Source organism: Halichoerus grypus, chromosome 3 (genome assembly GCF_964656455.1).
Source record: "Halichoerus grypus chromosome 3, mHalGry1.hap1.1, whole genome shotgun sequence".
NCBI lineage: Eukaryota > Metazoa > Chordata > Mammalia > Carnivora > Phocidae > Halichoerus > Halichoerus grypus.
In genome coordinates this window covers 33,863,488-33,871,009 of record NC_135714.1, presented here as the reverse complement: position 1 = coordinate 33,871,009, position 7,522 = coordinate 33,863,488, and positions in this window count along the sequence as shown.

The window sequence follows — 7,522 nt, the reverse complement described above, 5'->3', positions numbered from 1 at the left end:
TTTAACATTATTTCTGAAAAATTACATAGCTAATGAGTTCTCTAATCTAGTTTCTACCTTCATTTTTGATTTCTCTCCACCCACATCTACAATTACCCGGAGAACTGCATAGAACTCAGTTCTGCCACTCAGTTGTGTATATTTAGGTAAATTACTTAATCTACAGCTCCAAGATTCAACTGTCCTGCCTATGAAGTAAAATAATAATCGCTCTTACCTCTTAGGGTATTTTGAGTATTAAATGAGGTGATGTTTGTAAACACCACGTAATATGGATATTAGCTAAATCTTATACAGTGCTTGTTAGATGTCAGCCCTTTCTAAGGGATCCATATTATATGACCCATTTAATTCTCACAACAACTCTATGTGGTAACTAGTACCATTACCCTCATTTTGTAGATAAGGACACGGAAGCACAGAGAAGTTAAATAACTGGCCCAGAGGCACATAACCAATAAATGGTAGAACAGAATGGCAACAACAGGCAGTCTGTGCCAAAGACCATGCTCTTAATTTCTGTGTTCAATGGAGTGTGTGGAATATAGTAAATGCTCAAAATATTTCACTTGTTTTTATTTTATGGATATTATTATTATCACTTGTTTAAAATGAAGCTCTATAGTTTTCTCATGGAAAAAGTTAAAACCTCTTCTTTCATAAACAATGCGATATTTGATAAAAATGCATGAATTCTGGGGGGCCTGGGTGGCTTAGTCAGTTAAGCATCTAACTCTTGATTTCGGCTCATTTCATGATCTCAGGGTCATGGGATCGAGCCCCATGTCAGGCTATGTGCTCAGTGGGTAGTCTGCTTGAGATTCTCTCTCCCGCTGCCTCTGCTCATGTTTGCTCACTCTCTCTCTCTCAAAATTAATAAATAAAATCCTTTTAAAAATTAAAAACTGCATGAATTCTTTTACTATTATTTACACAGAAATGAAAAATAAACCCCAAGAGACACCGTGGCTTCTGTCTTGGTCTGTTCTGGTCTACCTTGTTTCCTCTCTCTCTCTCTCTCTCTTTCCTTCCTTCCCATCTTTCTTTTGGATCACTTGCTGTAGGGGAATCCAGCTGCCATACCGTGAAGATACTCGGGCTGCTCACTTGGGGAGAAACTGAGGTCTCTGGCTAACAGTCAGTTAGAAACTGAGGACTACCAAAAATCATGTGAGCAAGTGTGGAAGCAGATCCTCCCCCAGTCCAGCCCTCAGGGGACTGTGGTCCCAACTAACAGCTTGACTGCAATCTCATGAGAGACCCTGGGAGACCCAACTAAGATGTTCCCAGATGCCTGGCCACCACCCCCTCCCCCCCGAACAGGTGAGATAATAAATGTGGTTTTTAGCTACAAGGGGTAATTTATTACACAGCAACACATAGCTAAAACAGGTATCAGTACCTGGAAGTGAGATGCTGCTATAACAAAAAACTAAAATGTGGAAAAGGCTTTTTTTTTTTTTTTAGAAATTAAGTTCTTTGCCTCTCTGTATAAATTTTAAAATTAGCCTGCCAATTTTTGTGCACAAGTATGCTAGGATTTTGGTTGAGATGGTATTGAATCTATAGAACAACATGGGGACCATTGCCACCTTACCAGTATTGATTCTTCCAATCCACAAACATGGCATATCTCTTCATTTAATTAGGTTTTCTTTAACTTTTCTTAGCAATATTTTGTAGTTTTAGGTATATAGGTCTTACACATCTTTCACTATTTTTATTCCTGATATACTGATGCTGTCATAAATGTTTTAAAATTTTTCTAGTAACTAGAACTACAATTTTTTTGATGCTATCATAATCTTAAAAATTTTTTCAATTGTTCATTGCTTGTAAATAGAAATTCAGTGAATTTTAAGCTTTGTTTTGGTTTGGTCTTTTAACGTTGGTCTTATATCTTGTGGCTTTTTTAAGTTTACTTTTTGGTTCTAGCAGCCTTATTTTAGATTGCATTGGATTGTCCATATACATCGTCATGTCATTTATAAATAAAGACAGTTTTACATCTTCTTTTCTAATCTGATTTCCTTTAATATGTTTAATAAACACATGCACACACATATACATCCATATACAACAACTTGTGTATATATAATTGGAGGTAATTTGCTAAAATTTTGTTAAAAGATTTTGCACATATATTCTCTGTACTTCTGTTTTCTTCTCTATGCTTATCTGGTTTGGTATCAAGTGATTCTGGCCTCATAAAATGAGTTAGGAAGTTTTTCATCCTTTTCCATTTTAATGAGTTTATGTAGAAATTTTATTATTTTTTCCTTTAAAGTTTCATAAAATTCATCAGTGGCTTGAAGCTTTCAATTTCTTTAAGGTATGTAGGGCTTTTCAAGTTTTCTTTTCCCTCTTGGGTGAGTTTTGACAATTTTTGTCTTTTAAGAAATTTGTCCATTTTCCCCAGGACATCAAATTTATTAGCATTAAGTTGTTAACAATATTTTTTTTATTACTCTGATATTGGTAATTATAAATTTTATTTTTCCTTCACCAGTCTAACTAGAGACTTGCCAATTTTACTGATTTGTTTCAAGGAACTAGCATTTACTTTCATTGACTTTATTATTTTTTCAATTTTTATTTCATAATACTCTTTATTATTTCCTTTCTTCTACTTACTTTGGATTTAAATTGCTTTTTTGTTTTTTTTAACATGAAAGTTTAGATTATTGATTTGAGTCCTTTCCTATTTTTTTTAAAGTAAATGCTGTAAATATTCCTTTAAACTCTTAGCTGCATCCCACAAATTTTGGTATTCTGTATTTTCATTTTCATTCCATTCAAACTATTTTCTAATTTTCCCTGAGATTTCCCCTTTGGCCCATAGATTATTTAGGGGTGCATTGTTTAATTTTCAAATATTTGGGGATTTTTCGGATATTATTCTTTTTTTAAAGATTTATTTATTTATTTGAGGGACAGAGAGAGAGAGAGCACAAGTGGGAAAAACAGAGGGAGAGAGAATCTGAAGCAGACTCTGCTGAGCACACACTCTGTGTGATGCGGGCCCGATCTCACAACCCTGAGATCACAACCTGAGCCAAAACCAAGTGTCGGCCGCTTTACCGACTGTGCCACCCAGGCACCCCCAGATATCATTCTTTTTTTTTTTTAATTTTATTTATTTATTTGACAGAGAAAGACACAGCAAGAGAGGGAACACAAGCAGGGGGAGTGGGAGAGGGAGAAGCAGGCTTCCTGCTGAGCAGGGAGCCTGACGCGGAGCTGGATCCCAGGACCCTGGGATCATGACTTGAGCCGAAGGCAGACGTTTAACGACTGAGCCACCCAGGTGCCCCCAGATATCATTCTTTATTGATTTCTTGTTTAACTCTATTATGATCAGGTTGTGTATTCTGCTGTTGTTGGTCAGAATGTTCTATAAATGTCAATTAGGTCAAATTGGTTGATAGAGTAGTCAGATCTATATCCATGCTGATTTTTTGTTCTATAATTACTGAGAGAGAAGTGTTGAAGTCTCCATTTATAATTGTGGATTTGTATATTTCTCTTTTCACTTCCATCAGTTTTTGCTTGTGTATTTTTTACCTTTAATTTTTAGGTGCATACACATTAAGATTCTTGTGTATTACTGATGAATCAACCCATTTCTCAATATGTAATATCTGTCTTTAATCCTGGTAATTTTTCTTGTTCTGAAGTCTATTTCACCTGATATAAATATAGCCAGTCCAGCTTTCTTTTGATGTTATGAACAAAATTGTGTCCCTGCTCCAAAATCCATATGTTGAAGCTCTAATCCCAGTACCTCCAAATGTGACTATATTTGGAGATAAGGCCTTTAACAAGGTAATCCAGGTTAAATGGGGGTCATATGATTTGGCTCTAATCTAATATCTGGTGTCCCGATAACTAGAGGAAGAGACACCAGGGAGGTACTTTCCAGAGCACAGAGGAAAGGCCATATGAGGACACAGAGAGAAGGAAACAATCTGCAAACTAGGAAGAGAGACCTCAGAAGAGACCAGCCCTCTTGGCACCTTGATGTTGGACTTCTAGTCTTCAGAACTGTGAAAAAATAAATTTCTGTTGTTCAAGCCATGAGGTCTGTGGTATTTTGTTATAGCAGCCCTAGTTAAATAATATTTGATTAGTGTTTTCATTATATATCTTTTTTCATCCTTTTATTTTGTCTATGTAATTATATTTAAACTGGCTTTCTTGGGTGCCTGAGTGGCTCAGTTGGTTAAGTGACTGCCTTTGGCTCAGGTTGTGATCCTGGAGTCCTGGGATCAAGTCCCGCATCGGGCTCCCTGCTCAGCAGGGAGTCTGCTTCTCCCTCCGACCCTCCCCCCTTTCATGTTCTCTCTCTCCCTCTCTCTCATTCTCTTTCTCAAATAAAAAAAAAAATCTTTTAAACTGGCTTTCTTATAGATTGCATATAATCAGATCTTCTATTTTTATAGCCAATCTGAGAATCACTATTTTTTAATTAGTGTGTGTAGACCACTTACATTTAATGTAATTATTAATATGATTGGAATTAGGTCCACAATTTTATTATCTTACTGATTGTTTTCCATGCTTCTGTTCTTCTCTTTTCCCTTTCCCATATTCATTTTGATTATTTAAATACTTTTAGTATTCTATTTAACTTTATGTATTGTACTTTTAGCTGTTTTTCTTTTAGTGGTTACTCTAGGGATTACTAAATGCCAGTGGTCTGCACACCAGTTAAAAGAAAGAAATTTGCTTATTTTTTCTTTGTCAATTTTCTTGCAAACTTGAGGAGATTAATTTAAATGAGGCACTGTCCCCTAACTTCATTAAAATTGAGGCTGATATTCCGAACCACACTGGATTTATATAAACACCAGTCACTTGGACAAAGGCAATGTGTTGACTGACTTCCATCATCTCACTGACTTTTTCCAAGATCAAATCCAGTAAAATAAAGTGAGAACAATAGACTTATGTCCAAGAGATTTGTCTCAGCTAAAGTAACAGCAAATTTAGGATAATATAAAAACTCAAATATTCTTACTAATATCACTTTCAAACTTGAAAAGTTATATGGGCTTTTATGGGCTTAGAGTTTAGTAGATGTAGAGACTATTTGTTAAAATAAAGTCTTAAATAAATGGAAAAATATAATACATTTATGTATGAGATTTTTCAGTAGAATAAAAACGTCAGTTCTCCTTAATTTATATTAAATGTAATACCAATCAAAATTCTAAACATCTTTCATCAAAAATGATATATTTATTATAAATTTTATAAGGAAAGCATATTGTGAAAGAAGGGTTAAGGCAGTCTCTTTAAGATTTTATTTATTTATTTGACAGAGAGAGAGTGAGAGACAGAGAGAACACAAGCAGGGGGAGTGGGAGAGGGAGAGGCAGTCTCCCCGCTGAGCAGGGAGCCCGACACGGGGCTTGATCCCAGGGGCTATATCCCAGGACGCTGGGATCAGGGCCTGAGCTGAAGGCAGACGCTTAACTACTGAGGCACCAGGTGCCCCAGGGCTAAGGCAGTCTTGATAAGCAGGAGAAAGAAAGACCTACCTGAGCAGATATCAAAATATATTACAAAAGCATAGAAATTAAAGTAGAGGGGCGCCTGGGTGGCTCAGTCGTTAAGCGTCTGCCTTTGGCTCAGGTCATGATCCCAGGGTCCTGGGATCAAGCCCCGCATCGGGCTCTCTGCTCGGCTGGGAGCCTGCTTCTCCCTCTCCCACTCCCCCTGCTTGTGTTCCCTCTCTAGCTATCTCTCTCTCTCTCTGTCAAATAAAAAAAAAAAAAAATCTTAAAAAAAAAAATTAAAGTAGAGCAGTATTAGCACAACAAAAGAAATATTAATCAGTGAAAGGAAGTAGAGAGCCTAGGAACAGACCAATGAGAACTTGGTATGTCACAAAAGTGACATTACAGATGAGAAGGACTGTTTGATACATTACATTAGAATAGTTGGCTTTCTACTTGCAAAATTATATCTATATCTACAACATATTAGAAAATGAATTAAAGATTGAAATGTAAAAAACAAAACTGAGAGGGTGCCTGGTGGCTCAGTGGGTTAAGCGGCAGACTCTTGGTTCCCAGCTCAGGTCGTTTTCTGAGGGTCTTGAGATCAAGCCCCATGTCTGCTCTGTGCTCAGCAGGGGGTCTGCCTATCTCTCTCCCTCTCCCTCTGCCCCTACCCCCCGCTCACGCATGCTTTCTCCCTCTCTCTCAGATAAAATAAATAAATAGAATCTTAAAAAAAATTAAGGACACAAAAGTTGAAACTTATCAGAATATAATAATGAAGAATATCTTTATGACCTAGGAATAAAAAAGTCCTAATCAAGAATATTTTTTTCCGGGGCACTGGGTGGCTCATTTGGTTAAGCATCTGCCTTCTGCTCAGGTCATGATCCTAGGGTCCTGGGATCGAGTCCCGCATCAGGCTCCTTGCTCAGCGGGGAGCATGCTTCTCCCTCTGCCTGCGGCTCCCCCTGCTTGTGCTCTCTCTCTTTGACAAATAAATACATAAAATCTTTATATAATGTATAATGGAGATATATATATATATGTAAGGAGAAACAGATATACTTCCTGTTTCATTTAGGGTTTCCGCTTCTTTTCCTAAGCAAAGTGTTCTCTAAGGAAATTCAAAGACATCAGACAAAATTTTTTTCTAGGACATTTCTAATTTAGTTCTTTTCTTACAATAAATAACATGTATATGATGATATTGTCCTTTATCTCCTCAAAACTGTTATCTGATTCAATAATACAAAATTTGACATAATTTCAGTGGAACTATTTTTTTTCTTTTTTTTTAGTGATAACTTTCTAGACAGGATATGAACCTAGAACAAAAAGGTAAAAACTGGCAGAAAATATGCTTGCTCCATTTTCCGGTTTTTGAATTGCATCGTATTCCTTCATTTGGGGGGAATTTTATTGCAAGACAATTGCTAGTGCACAATGAAAGAAAATATATTGCAATTTATCATGTTTACTAATGATGTAACTTTGTTAACTTTTACAATCTAAATAACAGTTAGAATTATTACTTGCAAAGTCATTGGCTTGGAAACTATTTCCATAAGAAATATCTCATTTTATTAAAATAAAGACAAAATTCATTCTCAAAGAAAACTCATTTGTCTTCTAAGAATAGCATTTCAGAGATTTAAAGAAATTAGAGGTGGAAAAATCAATTAGAACTAATCTACCAGCTTGTCAGAAAGGATTGCTTTTTACAAAATATATTCTAGTTCTTTGTCCAGGTTAATTTTAAATGTCTCAAGGGATGGAGCACTTGTTATATTCCTTTGACATCCTTTATCTAATTGACCTTCCCAATAATCTTTTTTTCCCTATTATCTAACCTCCATGTTAAGGATTAATTTGGTGCTATTACTTTTTATTACACTTCTTTTTCCTATACTATTGCTCCTTCACTCCCAAATTCACTTTTTATACTCTCAGATATTTATAAGGAGCTAGGCTTCATTTAACCTAATTAACTTATAATAATAATCTCTTAAAGAGAT